The sequence below is a fragment of the Bos indicus x Bos taurus genome, chromosome 27 (assembly GCF_003369695.1).
Source record: "Bos indicus x Bos taurus breed Angus x Brahman F1 hybrid chromosome 27, Bos_hybrid_MaternalHap_v2.0, whole genome shotgun sequence".
In the NCBI taxonomy this organism is placed as follows: domain Eukaryota; kingdom Metazoa; phylum Chordata; class Mammalia; order Artiodactyla; family Bovidae; genus Bos; species Bos indicus x Bos taurus.
Window position 1 is genome coordinate 24951215 of NC_040102.1, and position 24486 is coordinate 24975700.

At 41.5% G+C, this 24486-nt stretch overlaps 1 long non-coding RNA gene across 2 annotated transcripts in view; it reads right to left on the bottom strand.

Moving 5' to 3' along the window:
- LOC113884994 overlaps positions 1-24486 on the bottom strand; it is a 119625-nt gene that overhangs the window by 80466 nt on the left and 14673 nt on the right. For both annotated transcript variants that reach the window (XR_003509089.1, XR_003509090.1), the window contains exon 2: positions 4397-4604. This is a non-coding gene — a long non-coding RNA (uncharacterized LOC113884994). The remainder of the gene's footprint in view (positions 1-4396; positions 4605-24486) is intronic.

Consider the following 24486-nt stretch of genomic DNA (forward strand, 5'->3'; position numbering starts at 1 on the left):
ATGTATTTCTTCCTAGTATCCATCCATCACAAGCAATTTTTTAAAGCACAGTAAATCAAATTCAAATAATGAAGAAAAGAAATAACAAAAGGGGGAAATGAATGAAATAGTAAATATAAAATGAAAAAAATCAACAATGTCAAAAGTTGGTTCACATTTAAATGTGACAGATACTAAGAAAAAGAGAGATAAGACAAACTGTGAATATTGGGAAAGGAATAGGGACATTACTGTAGATTAAACAGATGCTAAAATCTAATAAGATATTATAGATAACATTATACCAACAAATTGACAATTTAGACAAAATGTATACATTCAAAGCAAAACACAATTTAATAAATTGACAGAGAGACAAATTTAAAATTTTAAACATCTATCTATTAAGCACATTGAATCTGCAGTTTAAAGCTCTCACAAGGAAAACACCAGGGCTCTATGGTCTTGCTAGTAAATTCAGGAGTAACACCAGTCTTAACAAAACCATCCATAGAATTTAAGGGCAGAAGCCGTCTTCAACTCATTTTATGAGGCCAGCATAACCTAACAATGACATTACAAGAAAGGAAAACTACAAGACGATATTTCTCATGAGCATCAATGCTAAAACCCTAAACAACATGCTAGCCAAGACCTCTACAGAAAACCATAAAGCACTTTTACAAAAATTAAAGTGGTCCTAAATAAATGGATAAACCATATTCACCAATTAGAAAACTTGCTATTATAAAAATAGAAATTCTCGGGCCTTCCCAGGTGGGCCACTGGTTCGGACTCCTTGCTTTCACTGCTGAGGACAGGAGTTCAATTCCTGGTCCAGGAACTAAGACCCACAAGCTTCACGGTGTGGCCAAAAAGAAAAAAGAATTTCTCACACAAATAGATATACAGATTCAATGAAATACCAATCAAAATCCCAGAAGGTTTACTTCTGTGAAAATTGACTGTAAAGTTTAGAGGAATAGAGGAATAGCCAAGACAACCTTGAAGAAGAAAGTTGTAGGATTTCCCTCCTAAATGCCAAGACTTAATACAAAGCTGGAATAGTTAAGACAGTGTGCATTGGCACACGGATGGATAAATAATTTGACTGATGGAAGTAGATAGAGATAGCAAATAAACACAAGAAAAGATGCTCAACATCACTCATTATTAGAGAAATGCAAATCAAAACTACAATGAGATATCACCTCACACTGATAAGAACAGTCATCAACAAAAAAACTGTACAATAAATGCTGGAGAGGGTATGGAGAAAAGGAGACCCTCTTGCACTGTCAATGGGAACGTACAATTGATACAGCCACTATGGAAGACAGTAATTAGATTCCTTAAAAGACTAGGGATAAAACTACCATATGACCCAGCAATCCCACTACTGGGCTGAGGAAACCCAGTATATATATATCCTGAGGAAACCATAATTGAAAGACACATGTACGCCAATGTTCATTGACTGCAGCACTGTTTATAATAGCTAGTACATGGAAGCAACCTAGATGTCCATCAACAGATGAATGGATAAAGGAGCTGTGGTGCATAGACACAGTGGACTACTACTCAGTCATAAAAAGGAACACGTTTGACTCAGTTCTAATGAGGTGGCTGAACCTAAAGCCTATTACACAGGGTAAGTAAGTCAGAAAGAGGAAGTAAACAGAGAATCTAGAAATAGATAAATATAAATACTTGATTTATGACAAAGGTACAATGCAGTACAACGCAGGAAATTATGGATTTTTCAATAAACTGAGTCAGGTGGATATCCATATGGAAATACCATACTATGATTTCTGCCTCACATCATATTAAAAAATCAAGTCTAGACTATTTCAGATTTAAATATGAAAGGCAAACAGTAATGCTTCTAGATGAGAGAAAATCTTCATAAACTGAGGAAGCGAATTTCTCAACTAGACACAAAAAACGATGACCATAAAGATTAAAAAAAAAGAAGAACATACTGGACTTCAGTAAAATTAAGAATTGTGTCCATCAAAAAGTAACCCTGAAAGTGAAAAGGCAAGACTCAGAATGAGATAAATATCCATCCAAAAATAACGCTGAAAGCAAAAAGGCAAGACACAGAATAGGATCGATGCACATGTGTATATTTAGGATGCCGAGGCTATATAACTCCAAATATATAAATAATTCCTAAAATCAATAGGAAAAAATGAGCAAAGGACTTGAATATACACTTGACAAAAGACAAAAATCAAAATGGCCAATAAACATATAAAGAGTTTTTCAATGTCAGTAGTCAGTAGGGAACATAAAACCACAGGGACATAGCACTACTCATCCACGGGAACGGGCAACACGAAAAAGGGCGATGTTACCAAGTGTTGGTGAGGATGCTGACGGACATTTATCCACTGTGGGCTGGGAATATAAATTAGCACAGCCATCTGAGTGAACTGTTTGGTGCTATCTATATGTATACCAGGGATATACACACCCTGAAAGTGAAAGTTGCTCAGTTGTGTCCGACTCTCTGTGACCCTACACAGTGCATGGAATTCTCCAGGCCAGAATACTGGAGTGGGTAGCCTTTCCCTTCTCCAGAGGATCTTCCCAACCCAGGGATCGAACTCAGGTCTCCTGCATTACAGGCAGATTCTTTACCAGCTGAGCTACAAGGGATGCCCAAGAATACTGGAGTGGGTAGCCTATCTCTCCTCTAGAGGATCTTCCTGACCCAGGAATCAAACCAGGGTCTCCTGCATTGCAGGCGGATTCTTTTACCAACTGAGTTATCAGGGAAGCCCTAAATGCTGGAGTGGGTTGCCATTTACTTCTTCCAGGGGACCTTCCCAACCCAGAGATCAAACCAGGGTCTCCTGCATTACAGGCAGATTCTTTACCAACTGAGTTTTCAGGGAAGCCCTAATTGCTGGAGTGGGTTGCCATTTACTTCTTCCAGGGGACCTTCCTGACCCAGGGATCGAACCTGAGTCTCCTGATTACAAGGGATGCCCAAGAATACTGGAGTGGGTAGCCTATCTCTACTCCAGAGGATCTCCCCGACCCAGGAATCGAACCAGGGTCTCCTGCATTGCAGGCGGATTCTTTTACCAACTGAGTTATCAGGGAAGCCCTGAATGCTGGAGTGGGTTGCCATTTACTTCTTCCAGGTGACCTTCCCAACCCAGAGATCAAACCAGGGTCTCCTGCATTACAGGCAGATTCTTTACCAACTGAGTTTTCAGGGAAGCCCTAATTGCTGGAGTGGGTTGCCATTTACTTCTTCCAGGGGACCTTCCTGACCCAGGGATCAAACCTGAGTCTCCTGCATTGCAGGCAGATTCTTTACCACTGAGCCACCAGGGAAGCCCTATACATATTTTATGGCCTAGAGCTCTTACTCCTAGGTATACATCCAACTATAATATATACCAGCAGTTGCCAAACAAATATACAAGAATATTGAGAGTAGTGCCATTCCTAATAGTCCCCAAAATAAAACAACTTCATGTCCATCAAAATAAAATGGATAAACTGGAACACAACACAGCAATGAGAATAAACCACATATTGTTACACACACTAACACAGACAAACCTCATAAACATATATTGAACAAAAGAAGCTAGATTTGAGTTGGCCAAAATGTTCATATGGATTTTTCCATTAGATGTTACCAAAGTCCAAACCAACTTTCTGGCCAAATCAATACAAAAGGGAACATACTCTACGTAAATAAACTTTACGTGAAGTTTATTATATAGAGTTGAAGACTGGAAAAACAAATCACAGGCGATAGAAGGCAGGGGGCAGGGAGTGAGTGGAAGAGGAGCTGAGCAGACTAATCGGGGAGCTGGTGATGGTATGTCCTTGATTTGAATGAAGGTTATGTTATGAAAATTAATCAAGCTATATATTGATTATTATTGTATAAACATAAAGGTCTGTGCACTTATCTGTTTGTATAATTTAATACCAATTCTCCTTGAAAAATGCATCTCACCGATAGTGGATCTTACAAAACCACTGGACTCTAAAATCTGGTGAATTCTTAGATTTAAGGGTCAAGGGAGAATGACTGACTCACCCTTGCTAGCAAGGTGGCAAGAAATGGGGCTGGGAGGATAAACTCTGGAAACACTGTGGTGGTCTTTCAATGCAATGTCAGGGATATGAGAATTTATTCAATGAACCCTAGAGGGTGAGATGGGACTCAGGGAGTCAAAATGAACAGATTCATGTTTACAGAAAAAAATCCTATACCAAGATCGAAATAAATTGAAAATGTAGAAGGGAGAGAAGACACAGAGGGACTAGGTAAGACGCTGTCAAAATAATGAGGAAAAAAATGAAAGCCTGAGATGGCAAAGAAGTAGAAAGTGTATGTTTTCACCCTGCCCATCCATGTCTGCCCTTGATCTGGACCTACCCAGTAAACAAGTACCGATGCGGAAAACACTGGTTATGCCTGGAAAGTTGCCGTCTCCTCAGCCTAGGAGCATCTTCATGTTGATGGCTAGCAGGAGAGGGGCTGGCCCCCAGAGCACTGCTGTCAGACTGCTTTTATTCTGATGAGTTCTTGGGTGTTAGTTCTTGCCATGCTTCACATCTCAAGGTACATTCAAGCATGGCATTTCCTGGGGAGTTAAAAGAGAAAGTCACGTTATCCATTGAAAAATCACAGGACAGAAACTGCAAGAAGCAACGATCTGAGGACTACAAAGGTAGATTGACGGTTTTTGATGCTAACTTCTTTACCTGGGTAATACAGTCTGAAGTTTCAGGTAGACTGGAAAGGTTTTCTGGTCTCTTTGATGGATCTTTGTGCATAAATACCTTGTTCATGAATGGAAGGGGGATTTCAGATGTCCACAGGGCTGGAAGAATTCTTGTTATATATATAAAACCATAAACAAATTACAGCATTCCCTATCTTTTTTCCCTGTTTCCAGATAGACAGATGATAGGTAGGTAGGTAGGTAGGTAGGTAGATAGAGAGATAGACAGAGATCTTAAGGAATTGTTCTCATGATTATGGAGAGTTTGGCATATCCAAAATCTGCAGTGAGTTAGACACCCAGGGAGATAACCAAGACATCTGAACACCTGCTTTCCTTCTGGGAGTTTGGACATACGGTGCCATCCAGGCAGAGACTGCCTCTGTGAGCAGCTCCCAATAAAACCTTGGGCGTGGAGTCTCTAATGAGCTCCCTGGTGGACAGCATTTTTCAAGTGTCGTCACAACTTGTTGTTGGGGAAGTAAGCACATCCTATGCAAGTCCACTAGGAGAGGATCCTTGGAAGATTGCATCTGGTCCCCCAGACTTTAATCGCATATTTATTTTCCCTTTGCTGATTGTGCTTTGCATCTGTTTCTGTAATAAATCACAGTTATGATCATGACTCGGAGAAGGCAATGGCACCCCACTCCAGTACTCCTGCCTGGAAAATCCCATGGACGGAGGAGCCTGGTGGGCTGCAGTCCATGGGGTCGCTAAGAGTCAGACACGACTGAGCGACTTCACTTTCACTTTTCACTTTCATGCATTGGAGAAGGCAATGGCAACCCACTCCAGTGTTCTTGCCTGGAGAATCCCAGGGATGGGAGAGCCTGGATGGGCTGCCGTCTATGGGGTCACACAGAGTCGGACATGACTGAAGTGACTTAGCGGTAGCAGCAGCATGATAATGACTACATATCGACTTCTGTGAGTCTTCCTAGGGAATCACTTTTCACTTTCATGCATTGGAGAAGGCAATGGCAACCCACTCCAGTGTTCTTGCCTGGAGAATCCCAGGGATGGAATCCCTGGATGGGCTGCCGTCTATGGGGTCACACAGAGTCGGACATGACTGAAGTGACTTAGCGGTAGCAGCAGCATGATAATGACTACATATCGACTTCTGTGAGTCTTCCTAGGGAATCATCAGACTTGGTGGTGATCTTGAGAACCCCCAACCCAGGGTAGTACAAGAACCCATCTTATTCCTTTTCCCCCTTGAACTACACAGAGACACGTACGAGAGTAAATCACATATTGTGTTAAAAGAACATTATAATGGGTAACATAAAAACAGCTCAAGAGGAACCAGTGATTATATAGTATTTGGGGAATAAAAAGTACTAAAAAATACAAAGTAATGATAATAAGACAAATTATACTTTTCCATTAATTCCAAAGGACATTTCCACTGATTTTCACAGAAAACAAACTTAATTATGTATGTCCAGCAAGAACTATTGTAAATCTTTTAAATAGATCCAGAATATTTTTAGTGACGATAAGTACAGAGATCCATTAACCAAAGAGAAAAATGTTTAGGGACAAGTGAATGAAATTTCAAGCCTAATAGGTTTTGAAATCAATTTATTAGAATTATAAGGAAATCTTTCATGTATAATGATCTCTGGGTTTTGCTTAATAGTCACATTAATTAACTTCTCAAATTCAATAAAAGTGTAGGAAATTTACTTATGTTCAGTTCTTGACAAATAAATCATGGTAATTACATATTCACATGGCCAATGATAATTCCTCTAATTCAGTCTAATAAGCAAGAGTTCTTTTAGATAATTACTCCTTTTTAAAAAAGAAAAAAATCACATGTATAAAATGATTCCTACTGATTAGGAGTTTTGAGGCTTTGTTATGATGTATGAACAAGAGTTTCCGAAATCTTCAAGTCAGTAGTAACATCCTTTCAGGTCCAGCTTTAGTAAGATGTGTATTCACAGGATATCATAACACATCCATATGTGATCTCTGGGGTGGCGGGGGTTGAAGGTGTTGGGTGACATAGAACTGGGATTTTTTAATTTCAGGTCTGCCTGACTCCCACTGTTGCTTTATGGGGAACAAGTTAATATATCAAAATCCCAGGAAAACCATAGATGATGAATATCAAAACCCTAAGAAGTGATTAAAATCTAAGAAGTAAACCATACACCAAGCAAAATTTTCCCATCTTTTATACCACAAATAAGACTGGGATTCCATCACTTAACATTTGTAATCTAAAACAGTGATTTTCAAAGTATTATTCTCAGATCAGAGAAGGCAATGGCAACCCACTCCAGTACTCTTGCCTGGAAAATCCCATGGACGGAGGGGCCTGGTAGGCTGCAATCCATGGGGTCGCTAGGAGTCGGACACGACTGAGCAACTTCACTTTCACTTTTCACTTTCCTGCATTGGGGAAGGAAATGGCAACCCACTCCAGTGTTCTTGCCTGGAGAATCCCAGGGACAGAGAGCCTGGTGGGCTGCCGTCTATGGGGTCACACAGAGTCAGATACGACTGAAGCGACTTAGCAGCAGCAGCAGCAGCATTCTCAGATCATCATCACCTGGGAACTTGTTAAGAATAAAAACTATTCAACAACAAAGACAAACCAGTTGAAAAATGGGCAAAGGACTTGAACAGGCATTTCTGATAGATGGATAGATAGATAAACAGTACATTTGTGCAAATGGTTAATAGGCACATGAAATGATACTCAATATCACTAGCTGTAGTGTAAGTGCTTGACTTTCAATTCCTGAGGCATTTATTTCAAAAGATATCCATTCTGAATAAACACATTGCCAGCTCTATGACACAGTTATTAATACTAACAAACCAACCAGATAAGGGACCAGACTGTCCCACCCATGGAGATCCCCTTTTGGAAAGCCCAAGGTAATCAAGATTGAATTATCCCTTTGAATAACCCACTTCTCCCTTCTTGTGCTATGATTCCTGCTCTTATACTTTCAATTAGCCAACAAGTAGTGAATCCAAGAAACTCGAGACACACTTCACTCTCAGACCCTAATAAAGGCAGAGCCCAAGCTCTAAGCTCTCTCTTTTCTCCCATGACCTCACTGTGGCCCTTGGTTGCGCAATATATCCTCCAGGACTTGTGAGTTAAAAGCATCTTCCTCAAAGTCCCCTGGTGGTTTTTGCTGAAGTATGTCCTGCGATCGTAACAACCACAAGAACAGGTCCAGTTGTAAGTAGGGTCTCCCAGTGGGAAAACATCTATAGAGATAGCTAGGATTAACATGAGCCCAGTGAGTTCAGCAGGCATTCCAATGGAGAGCACTACCCCAGGAGGCTTGGGACCTGTGGAACATTAATCATCAGGGAAATGCAAATCAAAGTCACAGCCAAATACCACTTCCAACCCACTAGAATGAAAATGTAAAATATTTAAAACAAACAAACAAACAAACAAAAATAGCAAAGTTTGGTGAGGATGTGGTTAAACTGCAGCCCTTGAGCACTGCTGCTGGGAATATAAAACAGTGGGGCCACTCTGGAAAATAATATGGAAAAGCTAAACAGAATTATCAAATGATCTAGCAATTCAACTTCTAGGTATATTTCCAAAGAAATTGAAAGCAGGAACTCAAACAGATGTTTGTACATCGATCTTCATAGCAGCATTATCCACAGCAGCCAAAAGGTATGAATGACCTAAATGCTGATTGACAGATGAATGAATAAATAAATGTAGTTTATACCTAAAACAGAATATTACTTAACTTTAAAAAGGGATTAAATTCTGATTCATGCATATTCACACACCATGCATGAACCTTGATCTTATTATGCTAAGCCAGACATGAAAGGACAAAGACCAATTCCACTTACATAAGGTGCAAAGCCACAGCTGGAGACATCCAAGACAAACAGACTAGGCTTTCTCAACCTCAAAGGACAGTGAAGTCCAATCTTAACATTACTGAGTTCTCACCCTCTCAGTAGGCAGCAGTAGGCAGGAAGAACTGATTCATTAACAGTCATAAGCAACCCTGGGAGTTCTAGAGAGTATTTGGAGAGGAGAAACCTAGGAAGAGTTGGACTTCTTAATCACCTGGCAAGTGAAAGTGTATAAATTTGGTATAAATATGTGACCATATTTTATTGTTGCAGATCAGTAAGGCCCAGACTCTTGTGTTACAAAAGGGAAATAATAATGAGATGTGATTCTCAGCAAGGTTTTTTTTTTTTTTCAACTATCCTCTTACACACTTCCTTCCCATGGTACTTGTCTGCAATAAGTCATAGTGGGAAAGAGTTTCAGCAGCCAATTCAGTAATATCTAAATATCCCTGGCAATGGAGAAGCTAGGCATTCAAGAAAAGTAAAATAGGAAATAAAATAGGAAGAACAGAGACTTTCAAGTCAGACAGATGGTGGTAGGTTCTCCAGGGGTTCCCTGGGGGCTCCATTTCTTAGTGATACTTTGAGAAGCATTGTAGCCTGTACTTGATTAATGGATGATGTTATTATTCCTGTTATACCATAGCAGTAGATCTATGAAAGGGGCTTCCCTAGTGGCTCACTGGTAAAGAATCCGCCTGCGATGCAGGAGATTCGGGTTTGATCCCTGGGTTGGGAAGATCCACTAGAGAAGGGAATGGCAACCCACTCCAGTATTCATGCCTGCAGAATCCCATGAACAGAGAAGCCTGCAGTCCATGGGGTCGAAAAGAGTCAGACATGACTGAAGCAACTGAACAACAGCAACTGCAGACCCGTGAAAGAAGTGCATTTAGTAAACTCTTATCTACTGCTTACTTATATCTGCTTCGTTTTTTTGTTTTTTAACTTTTTAATTGGAGGATAATTGCTTTACAATGTTGTGGGGGTTTTTTAAAAAAAGATTTTAAAAATATGAACCATTTTTTAAAAGCCTTCATTGCATTTGTTACAATGGTGCTTCTAGAAGCTTTATATTTTGGGGGTGTTTTTTGGCTGCGAAGCATAAGGGATCTTAGCTCCCAGATCCCATATGGGGACGAACCTGCAACCCCTGCACTGTAAGTCAAAGTCTTAACCAGTAGACTGCCAGGGTAGTCCAGTCTTAACCAGTAGACTGCCAGGGTAGTCCCAACTTACATCTGCTTTGATTTCACAAGACCCCATAAGCACTCTGAGTATTCTCAACAGGGACCAAGAGCCACTGGATTCTCTATTTTAATCCATTGTCTCTATCACTTTGGAGCAACTCCTCTTCCACTAATAATAACCACTCTTGGTAGCAGACCTCTTTGGGTATTCTCTACTTCTCCAAGTCTGAATAGTGATGATTATGTATTTCCAATCTTAATCAAGGCTTAAGATATTAAGTCAGCCCAATCAATAGAAACTTTGTATAATTCAAGTTGAGTACCTCTTATTTTGCTTGAGAAAAGCCGTAAGGATGCTCTCGCTTCTTAGAAAGGGTTGGCTGAAGTCTAAAGATTTTCAATAAGTTCAAATTGCCAGAGACATTTGTTTCTCAGAGGGTTTGAAAGAAAAACGATGAAAATGAGAGTACTGTATAGGAAAGAATTATAAAGGTGATTACCCACATTAGTCACATTTTATCCATTTTCTTTCTCTGCTTTTTTTCCTAAAAAACTAGAAAAGGGACCCAATAAAAACACTGAAATCTGTGAGATTTTCAGCGTTGTACAAAATAACAGAACTACTATTTAATGAAGGTGTGATTCCATGAAGCTTTCAACATAGTAGAGTCGTACGTATTTGCAGCCCTCTGCATGTGAGGACCCATATGCAGGGTGACAGTGGTATTAATCTGCTCTTGGGATGTAAATAAAAAGCGGCAGTGCTGTAACTGCCAGCACCTGTTCAAATGTTCTGTCCAAGTTAGGGGCTGAGACGACACTCCATAAAGATACGGATCAGTGGTGGTCATAAGAACTTCTCGGGTGCCCTTGGGTTGGCATGGAGCTCATTAAGGGAGATGGTGGTGTGAATCTGGGCACTTTGCTCACAGAGTGGAAACAATGATGCTGCATTCGATCTGCCTCTAGAAGCATGGGAGGCCTGGGAGCCCAGGAGGCAGCTCCTTCCATGATTTTAATGCCATTAATACCACTCACAATTTAAAATGAGATCTTGGTAATCAATAATGGTGCTTCATGAATACACACCACACCTAACCGGCTGATTGGTGTTTGCTGGAGATCAGTGAGATTTTCGGTGTTGTACAAAGTAACAGAACTACTATTACTGAAGGTATGAGTCCATGAAGCTTTAAACACAGTAGAGTTGTACGCATTTGCAACCCTCTGCATGTGAGGAGTTCATTTAGTAAAGTCTTATCTTCTGCTTACTTACCTCTGCTTTGTTTTAAATTTTTAAATTGGAGGATAATAGCTTTACAACATTGTGGTTTGTTTTTTTTTTTAAGATTTTTTTAGTGATAGTCAACCCACTCCAGTGTTCTTGCCTGGAGAATCCCAGGGATGGCGGAGCCTGGTGGGCTGCCGTCTATGGGGTCGCACAGAGTTGGACATGACTGAAGCGACTTAGCAGCAGCAGCAGCATCAGTGATAGTCAAAGTATGTAATAATCTATATGGTCCAGCCACCAGCTTGTCAGATGTCAACCTGACATATGTCAGTCAACAACAATCACTGCAGCCCTACTACTGCTTTTTTTTTTTTAAATTATTTTATGTTGGAGTACAGATGATTAACAATGTGTATTGTGTTAGTTTTAGGTATGGCAAAGTAATTTAGGTATACATGTATCTATTCTTTTTCAAATTCTTTTCCTATGTAGGTTATTATAGAATATTGAGCGGAGTGCCCCGTGCAGTACGTCCTTGTTGGTTATCTATTTTAAATATAGCAGTGTGTACATGTCAGTTCCAGGCTCCCAGTCTATCTCTCCTTTCAGCTGTTCCCCCCGGTAACCACAAGTTTGTTCTCTAAGTCTGTGAGTCTGTCTGTTTTTTTAAGTAAGTTTGTTTGTATCGTTTCTATTTAGACTCCACATACAAGGGATGTCATACAATATTTCTCTCTGTCTGACTTACTTCACTCAATAGGACACTCTCTAGGTCCACCCCGTCACTGCAAATGGCATTATTTCATTCTTTTTAGTGGCTGAGTGATATTCTATTGTGTACATATAAAACAGCTTACAACATCTTCCTTATGCAATCCTCTGTCAATGGACAACTAGGTGCTTCTCTGTCCTGGCTCTTGTAAAAAGCACTGCAATGAACATTAGGGTGCACGTATCCTTTAGAACCATGTTTTCTTTGGATATATGCCCAGGAGTGGATTGCTGGATCGTATGGTGGCTCTATTTTTAGTTTTTTAAGGAACCTCCATATTGTTCTCCCATAGTGTCTGCACCAATTTACATTCCCACTAACAGTGTAGCCCTACTACTGCTTTTCAGCTGAACAGCAGTCCTGCTTATGTTGAATTCTTTAGAATCTGGGTACATTGTAAGAGATCTGCCATAGACTGATTACCAACTCCAGAACCCAAATGAGAAGACCAGATCTTCTTGAGATCTTTGACCCTAAGCATGAAAGGATACATGGAGGTAGATACAGAACAGTCAAATAAGGGACAAAAGAAAGGAGTGTAAACATTTACCTTTAACGTCCCTATGAAACTCTGATTTTTTGAAAGGACAGAATCTCTTTAAAGAGAAGCTCCATTGTAGCAACAGTAATTCTGATCTTAAATACTTAGTGCATATTTCAGCAGAACAATTTGAAAGAAGAGATCAAATTCTACCACTAGAGAAAAAATGCTGCTGGCTTTAACCATAGGGCATGATTATACCAAATTTCCAAGCAGATTTGGTATACTGAATAGTACTCATCTCCATTTTATACTAGCAGCCCAATTTCCCTTTGGTAATCAGGATCAATCACCCCAGCCAGTATAGTAACTCCCTTCTTTGCCTATTAATTCAGGGGCAAAAGGAGCCCCAATTACTCAGGTACTAGCCTTAACTTCCAGTTCAATGAAATCATTCGTGTGTTTCCTGGCAGAAGTATTCCTTGCTTTGGAACTAGGACTCCTAGACTAGCAGAGCATAAGGTCACAGGGACAGGAAGTTAACATTTTGCTGGTGGGTCATTAGGCATAATAGTAAATGGTGACACCTCAATTTCCAGCCTTTGATTCCTGGACTCATGAATCCTGACTATGGGAGAAACAGCACCATGGGGCTTTCCTGGTGGCTCAGACAGTAAAGAAACCACCTGCAATGCAAGAGATCCAGGTTTGATTCCTGTGTTGGGAAGATCCCCTGGAGAAGAAAATGAGTACCCATTCCAGTATTCTCACCTGGGAAATTCCATGCGCAGAGGAGCCTGGTGAGTTACAGTCCACAGGGTCATGATTAACACACACATCCTCCCAGAGAATATTGCCCACACCCTGCAAGTACTGCCACCTAACTTGTGCTGTATGTCTGACCCTGTTCAAACGACTGTTTTACACGCTACCTGCTTTAGAACAATGGGGAACTTGGTAAGACCTGTGAATTCCATGAGCATGGTCCTATTGCCATAGTTTATTTGGTGTGAAATGAGTTCCTTGATCAGAAGCAATGCCTATTACAATGCTGATACTATGACAGTGGGCGAGGCATTCTGTAAGACAACAGATGGTAATTTGGGCAGAAGCATTGCAAGCCGGAAAGGCAAATTCATATCTAGAGTATCTATTCCAGTAGAAGCAAAACACTGCCCATTTTGTGATGGAACTGATACAGTGTAATCAACCTGCCACCATGAAACTGGCTGATCATCCCAGACTGGTGCCATATTGGGGACTTGGTTTTAGAGTCTGCTTTGAAGAAGGAAATGGCAACCCACTCCAGTATTCTTGCCTGGAAAATCCCATGGACGGAGGAACCTGGTAGGCTACAGTCCATGGGGTTGCAAAGTGCCGGACAGGACTGAGCGACTTCACTTTCACTTTTCACTTTGACAGACTGGACACTCAGCAGTGACTGCAGCCAGATCAGCACTGGTGAGTGGAAGTCTATGTTGCTGAACACAGGCTAAACCTCCGTCCCTACCACCAGGGCCACTTTGTTCATGGGTCCATAGGATGATGGCAAGAAGGGCTGGGGAAAGGCTGACTGGAACCCACAGAACATGTCATCTTGTCCTCTTGATTATTAAAACCCTACTAGTTAGTATTAACATGGGATACAAGTATCTTGATTTTTTTTTTACCCAATTACAGAGGTTTATCTATATACTACTTCTCAAGACTTCTTTGTTAGTAATTTTTCAGTCACATTCCTTTTAAGTCCCTACCTATCCAGCTAAACTGCCGGCCACAGTCCCTGACTGGTATGTAATTGCACATCTGGCCCTTTCCCTTTGCAAGCACGATGAACAAGCAGGTGCACCCCTCCAAGTTTCACTTGGTGGGAGATTTCCCTTCACCACTCAGAAAGGGGCGGCAGCACTCCTGTGTATTGTGGTGCCTGAATCCTGTGCAGAACCATCTGCGACTCAGGCACACATTCTGTCTTCATTAGTCAACTGGCTTTAGGGAACTCCCCACGAGGCCATAAATGCAGGCCGGGAGAAAACAATGTTAAGCGTGGAAGTGGGAGCCAAGGGCACTTGGGCCATTTCCTGGTGTAGCTAACTTGTTTCCTCAGGGCCTGCTCAAGCCTGATCTCCTCTATGCTGCTGCTGCTGCTTAGTCCCTTCAGTTGTGTCCAACTCTGTGGACTGGAGCCCCCCAGGCTCCACTGTCCACGGAATTCTCCAGGCAAGAGTATTGGAGTTGTCACGCCCTCCTCCAGGGGATCCTTCCAACCCAGGGATCAAACCTGTGTCTTCTACATTTCAGGCAGATTCTTTCTTTAAAAAATTAATTTATTTATTTTAATTGGAGGCTAATAACTTTACAATATTGTGGTGGTTTTTGCCATACATTGACATGAATCAGCCATGGGTGTACATGTGTCCACCATCCTGAACCCCCCTCCCACCTCCCTCCCCATCCCATCCCTCTGGTTGTCCCAGTGCACTGGCTTTGAGTGCCCTGTTTCATGCATCGAACTTGGACTGGTCACCTATTTCACATATGGTACTATATGTTTCAATACTATTCTCTCAAATCATCCCACCCTCGCCTTCTCCCACAGAGTTCAAAAGTCTGTTTTTTTTTTTTTTCATGTCTGTGTCTCTTTTGCTGTCTCGCATATAGGGTTGTCATTACCATCTTTCTAAATTCCATATATATGCGTTAATATACTATATTGGTGTTTTTCTTTCTGACTTACTTCACTCTGTATAATAGGCTCCTCGTTAGAACTGACTCAAATGCATTCTTTTTAATAGCTGAGTAATATTCCATTGTGTATATGTACCACAGCTTTTTTATCTATTTATCTGCTGATGGACATCTAGGTTGTTTCCATGTCCTGGCTATTGTAAACAATGCCGTGGTGAACATTGGGGTACACATGTCTCTTTCAGTTCTGGTTTCTTCAGTGGGTCAATGCTCAGGAATGCAGTGGGATTTGTATGGGTCGTATGGCAGTTCTATTTCCAGTTTTTTAAGGAATCTCCACACTGTTCTCCATAGTGGCTGTACTAGTTTGCATTCCCACCAACAGTGTAAGAAGGTTCCCTTTTCTCCACACCCTCTCCAGCATTTATTGTTTGTAGACTTTTTGATAGCAGCCATTCTGACTGGCATGAGATGGTACCTCATTGTGGTTTTGTTTCGCGTTTCTCTGATATGAGTGATGTTGAGCATCTTTTCATGTGTTTGTTAGCATTTCTTCTTTGGAGAAATGTCTGTTCAGTTCTTTGGTCCATTTTTTGATTGGGTCGTTTATTTTTCTGGTATTGAGCTGCTTGTATATTTTTAAGATTAATTCTTTGTCAGTTGCTTCATTTGCTATTACTTTTTTCCCATTCTGAAGGCTGTCTTTTCACCTTGCTAATAGTTTCCTTCATTGTGTAAAAGCTTTTACATTTAATTAGGTCCCATTTGCTTATTTTTGCTGTTATTTCCATTACCCTGGGGTCATAGAGGATCTTGCTGTGATTTATGTCAGAGAGTGTTTTGTCAGGCAGATTCTTTACCACTGAGCCACCAGGGAAGCCTCAGTCTCCTCTACACTGGCTCCATTGGATGTTGGAGCATGCTCTGCATGCTCAACTTTATGGCTCCGTGGATCTGACAACATTCAGCTCATGAACACAGCTCAGGTCTCATGGTCACTTGATGATCCATACATAAGCATTCCAGTCTCTCTAAGACCCAGTAGCAAGCAAGTTTCTCAAAAGGTGAATAATCACCCCCAAAAGCTGGCAAAATTTGCTCCAAAATCTTAAGGGTTTGTCCTGTGGTTCACATACAGGGGCTGCCAAAGGCTCCAAACAGTGTTCTCATCTGCTACTTCAAGCCCCATTCCATCTGCTGGCTTGTGTGGGCCAAGTAGGAGAGCAGTTTGCACAGTGTCCTGGCCTTGCTTCAGAGTCTCCTCTTGCTCTGGACCCAATTCCAAACCAGCAGCTTTAGGGGGTGAGGGGTGGGGTCACCCAGTAAACAGGCTGGAGTCATACACTCTGAGGAAAAAGGGAAAGTTGTTCAGTCATGTCTGACTCTTGGCGACCCCATGGACTGTAGCCTGCCATGTTCCTCTGTCCATGGAATTCCCCAGGCCAGAATACTGGAGTGACTTAGCTGTTCCCTTCTCTAGGGGATCTTCCCAACCAAGGGATGGAACCCAGGTATCCTGTATTGGAGGCAGATTCTTTACTGTCTGAGCCACCAGGGAAGCCCAAGAATACTGGAGTGGATAGCCTATCCCTTCTCCAGGGGATATGTCTCCTCTAAAACCCAAAGAGACCCACTAGGCTTCGTGTCTCTTTTTTGACTGTAGTAGGGCCAGATGCAACAACTTATCCTTCACCTTAGGAAGGATGTCTTGACATGCCCTAGAAATTTCACTGAGGCTGAAGACCCCATCCTCAGACATGCAGATGTCTTACTAATAAGTCTGCTGTCATTACAAACTCTTGCTTACTAGGTCCAATCAGAATTCTATCCTCTGGAATTCGCTGGCTGTCCAGTGGTTAGGACTCTGCACTTTCACTGCTGAGGGCCCAGGTTCAATCCCTGTTTAAGGAACTAAGACCCCACAAACTGCATGGCACAGCCAAAAATTTTTAAAGATAATATCCTCAATGTGATGGGCCAGTGTGGTATCTTACGGAAAAGAAATCTATATTTCTGTGGACTAATCACAGGAGTCTAGGAAGCTGACATGCTCCTGATTTAGGACAGTGTGAAGCACAAGCTGGAATCAAGATTGCTGGGAGAAATATCAATAACCTCAGATATGCAGATGACACCACCCTTATGGCAGAAAATGAAGAGGAACTGAAAAGCCTCTTGATGAAAGTGAAAGAGGAGAGTGAAAAAGTTGGCTTAAAGCTCAACATTCAGAAAATGAAGATCATGGCATCTGGTCCCATCATTTCATGGGAAATAGATGGGGAAACAGTGGAAACAGTGTCAGACTTTATTTGTTTGGGCTCCAAAATCACTGCAGATGGTTATTGCAGCCATGAGATTAAAAGACGCTTACTCCTTGGAAGGAAAGTTATGACCAACCTAGATAGCATATTCAAAAGCAGAGACGTTACTTTGCCAACAAAGGTCTGTCTAGTCAAGGCTATGGTTTTTCCAGTGGTCATGTATGGATGTGAGAGTTGGACTGTGAAGAAGAATTGATGAGCGCCGAAGAATTGATGCTTTTGAACTGTGGTGTTGGAGAAGACTCTTGAGAGTCCCTAGGACTGCAAGGAGATCCAACCAGTCCATTCTAAAGGAGATCAGCCCTGGGATTTCTTTGGAAGGAATGATGCTAAAGCTGAAACTCCAGTACTTTGGCCACCTCATGTGAAGAGTTGACTCATTGGAAAAGACTCTGATGCTGGGAGGGATTGGGGGCAGGAGGAGAAGGGGACGCCAGAGGATGAGATGGCTGGATGGCATCACTGACTCGATGGATGTGAGTCTGAGTGAACTCCGGGAGTTGGTGATGGACAGGGAGGCCTGGCGAGCTGCGATTCATGGGGTTGCAAAGAGTCGGACACGACTGAGAAACTGAACTGAACTGAACTGAACTGAAACCCCATCATGGTTCTTTGACTGAATATAATGCTTTGACTTCTCCTGCTACTTTCATGTTGTAAATTAACCCAAATCTGCCGCTTAGAGCAGCCTCTCTCTCCTCTTCAAATGAGCGGCTTTCGGCATTCTCATTGTAAGTAGGCTGAATAATGACTTCCCAAATATTTCCACATCCTAAATCCAGAAGCCATGAAAGTGACCTTATATGACCACATTGACTTTGTAGATATGATTAAATTAGGGATTTTGAGATGGGGAGATTATCTGGGTGGGCCTGAGTAACCACAATGGTCCTTTTTAAGAGTGAAGCAAGAGGAGTCGTAGGCAGACAGAAGGTGATGTGATGGTGAAAGCCGTAATTGGAGTGATGGGCTTTGGAGATGAGGGCATTATAAGTGAAAGAATATCAGCAGCTATGAGACGCTGAAAGAGTCAAGTAAACATTGTGCCCTGGGAGCCCCAGAAGAGACCAGCACAGTCAACTCCTGAATTTTAGCCCAGTGACATGGTGCAAACACCTCACCCCAGAACTTTACATTTACTTTGTGGAAACTTATTACAGCAGCTGTAGGAAACTAAGATGTTCTGCTTAAGTCTCTGAGGTCAGCCTGTGCTGTGAACTGTGAACTGTGATTGTGAAAAGTGAGGACCTCAGGACATTTTTGGGACTGCAGAATCCATCCCATGGTCTCCCATTCAACATGAACCATGCCATTTTGTGAACTGATCCCTGCAGGGGGTCATGATTAGTTCAAGCCCAACTTCCTTAGAGCTGGTTGATTCAGGAGCACAAACTCAAGTCCATCAGTGCGCAGAGTTCTCCTGGCAACAGGGATTCATTTAGAAGCGGGCATGTGATCCAACTGGAGCCAATGAGATACAGGGAGAAACAAAGACCCATCTTTCCCTTCTGTTTTCTATTTTACTAAGAAAGAAGAAGAAATTAACCCCACCTGCTCCCACCTGCTTCTCTTTATGTGAGATAATAAACCCTTTTTGTTAAAGAAAGACAAAAAGAAAGAAGCAATCAAGAGTCTTTCTCAATATCCCACCATGATGTATAGCCATTTATTGCATATGTACCCATACACTCTGCCTTTTTCTGTGGTACTAAGGATGAATTACCAGTTACTGCCCTCTTGATTTGAGTCCTTTTACCTACTTAAGGACATATGGCCCCAGAAATTCTCCCATCTACTGAAATATGAATTTCCCGCTCTACACTAGATTCTCCTTATCAGGATAAAAATATGCTTTTATTTTTGCCATCCTAAAAATGCCTCTCTTTAGTGACTAATAGTGGGTATGCAGTTTCTTTTTGGGTACTGGAAATGTTCTAAAATGAATTATGGCAATGGTTACACAACTCTGAATCTACTAAAAATCATGGGTGTTTGCACTTCAGATGGGTGAACTGAATGTATGTGAAGTGTCTCTCAAAAGAGCTATTTTTTGAAAAGAGGATATTGGCAAATATGATACTCTAGACGTTTGAAGCTGGGTAGGTCAGGTCACAATGATATTTTAACTACTCTAATGGAATATCTGAGAACATTTGCAAACTTATTCTATCAGTTCAGTTGCTCAGTCGTGTCCGACTCTTTGCGACCCCAGGAATCACAGCACACCAGGCCTCACTGTCCATCACCAACTCCCGGAGTTCACTCAGATTCACGTCCATCGAGTCAGTGATGCCATCCAGCCATCTCATCCTCTGGCGTCCCCTTCTCCTCCTGCCCCCAATCCCTCCCAGCATCAGAGTCTTTTCCAATGAGTCAACTCTTCTCATGAGGTGGCCAAAGTACCGGTGTTTCAGCTTTAGCATCATTCCTTCCAAAGAAATCCCAGGGCTGATCTCCTTTAGAATGGACTGGTTGGATCTCCTTGCAGTCCAAGGGACTCTCAAGAGTCTTCTCCAACACCACAGTTCAAAAGCATCAATTCTTTGGTGCTCAGCTTTCTTCACAGTCCAACTCTCACATCCATACATGACCACAGGAAAAACCATAGCCTTGACTAGCCAGACCTTTGTTGGCAAAGTAATATCTCTGTTTTTGAATATGCTATCTAGGTTGGTCATAACCTTCCTTCCAAGGAGTAAGCGTCTTTTAATTTCATGGCTGCAATCACCATCTGCAGAGATTCTGGAGCCCAAACAAATAAAGTCTGACACTGTTTCCACTGTTTCCCCATCTATTTGCCATGAAGTGATGGGACCAGATGCCATGATCTTCGTTTTCTGAACGTTGAGCTTTAAGCCAACTTTTTCACTCTCCTCTTTCACTTTCATCAAGAGGCTTTTTAGTTCCTCTTCACTTTCTGCCATAAGGGTGGTGTCATCTGCATATCTGAGGTTATTGATATTTCTCCCAGCAATCTTGATTCCAGCTTGTGTTTCTTCCAGCCCAGCGTTTCTCATGATGTACTCTGCATATGAGTTAAATAAGCAGGGCAACAATTTTTTTTTTTTTAAGTAAAGGCAATTTTAAAAGTAAACTTTAGTGCAAAGAGAAGAAGAGGAATAACATAGCAACTGGAGGGAGGAGTAGGGTCAAGACAGGGCTTTTTTATGGATGCACTTATTTTTTATGTTTGTTTTCTTTTTAATCATGCTTTTATTAATGAATAGATGCTATTTAAATCATTTTATAGAGTAAGTTAAATATATTGTCACCCTGCTTATTTAACTTAATCTATAAAATGATTTAAATAGCATCTATTCATTAATAAAAGCACGATTAAAAAGAAAACAAACATAAAAAATAAGTGCATCCATAAAAAAGCCCTGTCTTGACCCTACTCCTCCCTCCAGTTGCTATTTTCTTCTTCTTCTCTTTGCATTAAAGTTTACTTTTAAAATTGCCTTTACGTTAAAAAAAAATTTATTGGGGTATAGCTGCTTTGCAATGTTGTGCTAGTTTCTTCTGTACAGTAAAGTGAATCAGCTATACATATATACATATCCCTCATTTTTTTTATTTCCTTCCCATTTAAGTCACCACAGAGCACTGAGTAGAGTTCCCTGTGCTGTACAGTACGTTCTCATTGGTCATCTATTTTATACATAGTATCAATAGCATATATATGTCAATTCCAATCTCCCAATTCATCCCACCTCCCCTTTCCCTCTTGGTGTCTGTACGGTTGTTCTCTTCAATCCTTCCTTTCTCCCACACTCTATTGAACCTATCACCTCAACACGTCAACAAAACTGCTCTTTGGGGTTGCCAGTAACTTCCATGTAGTTAAATTCCATTGTCAGCTCTCAATCCTGATCTTACTTGTTCTCTCAGTCGTATTTGACCCAGTTTAGCATCTCCTTCCCTGTCTTCCTTTATCTCGATGATGGCTACAAGAGTACTTATAACAAGCCACCCCCAAACTCAGTAGTTTAAAACATTTTTGCTTATTCATCTGTGAATCACATGAGTTTTCTGATCTAGGTTTGGCTCAGCTGGGCTGGGTGGGCTCCAAGCAGCAAGATAGGTTCAGATCTGTTCCACAAGTCTCTAATTTTTCTTAGACCAGTGTGCTAACTAGGTCATGTTTCTCTCTTGCTGATCATACACTGCAAGAAGGCAAGTGCAAACACAGGATGCCTCTAAGGTCTAGACTCAGAACTGGCATGGACGACTCCACCATCATTCTGCCAGCCAAAGAAAATCATGCCTTTGAGCACCAAATCAGAGAGCTGGTGAATATGCTCTATCTTTAAGGGGTGTATTTACAAAGTAATATGGCAGAAAGCTTGGACACAAGGGAACTAAGGCCTCTCATTTGATCAACTGTATAGAGCTTCCTCAGTGGCTCAGTGGTAAAGAATCCACTTGCAATGCAGGAGACACAGAAGATGCAGGTTTAATCCCTGGGCCAGGATGATCCCCTGGAGAAGGAAATGGCAACCCACTCCAGTATTCTTGCCTGGAGAACCCCATGGAGCCAGCCTGGTGGGCTACAGTCCACAGGATCACAAAGAGTCGGACATGACTGAAGCGACTTAGCACACACATTTCTCCTTGAATCACTTTCTTCATTGATTTCCAGAATACCCCACTCTGCTAGTTTTACTCTTTGACCATTGACTGCTTTTCAGCAGTAGAATTGTGATGCCTCGAGGCTCAGTCCTTGGACTTCTTCAGTTTAGTGACTCATTTGGTGATCTCATCTAGTTTTATGGTTTTAGAAATTGTCTATATGCTGATGACTCCATTGTTTGGATCTTCACTCTGACTTCTCTCAACTCCAGACTTACATACCCAACTGTCTAAACTTGTATGCCAAACAGCAAGTTTAAACTTAACAAGTCCAAAAACAAACTCCTGATCTTCTCCCTAAATAGTTCCCTGGGTAATAAATGGTAACTCTTTTTTTTTCCCAGATGCTCAGGTAAACCCTTGGCGTCATTCTTACTTCTTCTTGTCACCACCATCTCTTACATTTTAATGGTCTCTTCCACCCTAGAATCTGTTTTAGATACAGCAGCTAGAGCAGTGGTCCCCAGTTTTTGGCACCACAGAGTGGATATGAGGAAGACAATTTTTCCCATGGATCAAGTTGTGGGGGAAGTTTTAGGATGATTCAAGCACATCATATTTATTGCACACTTCATTTCTATAATTATTATATCAGCTCCACCTCAGATCATCAGGCATTAGATCCCAGAGGTTGGGGACCCCTGAACTAGAGTAAGCTTTTAGAAATGTAGGTGAGATAAAGCCATTCTTCTGCTCAAAACCTTCGATGCCCCCCAACTCACTTGTAGCTCAGTTGGTAAAGAATCCATCTGCAATGTGGGAGACCTGGGTTCAATCCCTGGGTTGGGAAGATCCCCTAGAGAAAGGAAAGGCTACCAACTCCAGTATTCTGGCCTAGAGAATTCCATGGACTATATAGTTCATGGGGTTGCAAAGTGTTGGACACAACTGAGTGACTTTCACTTCACTATGACTTTATAGTACAACCCGATCTTCTGTTATTCTTTGACCTTATTTCTTTTCACCTCCTCATTCACTCTGCTCCAACTACATGAACTTCATTGGTGTTCCTTGAATAAGCCAACTACTTCCTGTCCTAGGAACTTTGTATCTGGTGTTCCCTTTCCCCGCAACTCTCCTCCCCCAGATACAGCCAGGCTTGCTCCTTTAAATCATGACCCTTATTTTTATCACCCATTTCCCAAGCTATTTTTTCTGTTTCTTATTTTTTACCACCATCTGACAAACCATAGGTTTTTACCTGTTTGCTTATTGTCTATGTCTCCTCGGTGGATATGTAAGTTTCATGAGAACAAGACTTTTTGTTTTATTCATGGATATATTCTCAGAATGTAAAACTGTGCCTGGCATTTGGTATGCACACTATAATGGTGTTTGATGAATGACCAGATGGATGGATAGATGACATTGAAAAATTTGGTTAACCTGATATTAATAAACTCTGCTTGATTCACTGTGGTTGAGCTTAATGACTGCTAAAACTAACCTGACAGACCTTAAATGTCTAAGTAAAAAGTGACTGCCTGATGAGTGTTATTATTAATAGCCTGATAGGTATGATGGAACTACCTAGGAAGTACATATACACAAGAAAAAGAGGGCAAGGATTCCCTTGCTCTTTCTTCACCTATCTGTCTAGCTACTTTCTATGTCTCCTTGAAGCATAACCATTTCTTTAAAAACATTTTTTTTATTTTAATTTTTAAAAAAAAATTTTGGTCATGCTGCATGGCTTGTGAGATTCTAGCTCCCTGACCAGGGGTTGAACCCAGGCCCTCGGCAGCGAGTACATGGAGACAAACCACTGGATGGCTAGAGAATTCCCCATAGCCATTTCTTAAAAGCTATTTCCAGTAAAAACACTGGGGCTACAGGGAGTTATTTTACCTTTGAAAAGAACTGGTATCTCTGCAAATCAGAGTCAGATAAAGCTCCAGAAGAGACCTGGGTCTCACAGCGTGGAAACTCCTGGCATCCAAACAACAGTCCTGGAGTTATTACAGAATGTAGTAGAGGGTAGATGTTAAAAGCCCAGATGCCACAGCCAAAATGTTTTGCTTCAAATGGTGGCTCCACACTATTAAGTGTCCTGTGACCTTGGGCAAGCAACCTAAATTTTCAGTTCTTCCCTGTATCATCTGTGCAATGCCTTTAATAACAGTAGAGTTATTGAGAAGATTGCAGGCTTCCCTGGTGGCTCAGACGGTAAAGAATCTGCCAGCAATGTGGGAGACCTGGGTTTGATCTGTGGATTGGGACAATCCCCTCAAGAAGGGAATGGCAACCCACTCCAGTACTCCTGCCTGAAGACTTCCATGGACAGAGGAGCCTGGTGGGCTACAGTCCATGGGGTTGCAAAGAATCGGACACAACTAAGCGACTGACACACACACACACACACATTGGGAAGACATGAACTAATGAAGGCACTTGAGACATATAGTACTATAGACGTACATATGATACATAGCAAGTGCTGTATAGTGACAGTGATATGGCTGCTGCTTGAAGCTAGGATCTTACTATTTGAGACACGGCACCATCCCCTCCTTGAATGCTCATGCAGGGCTGAGTTATGAGAGAGTCAATTCCTAG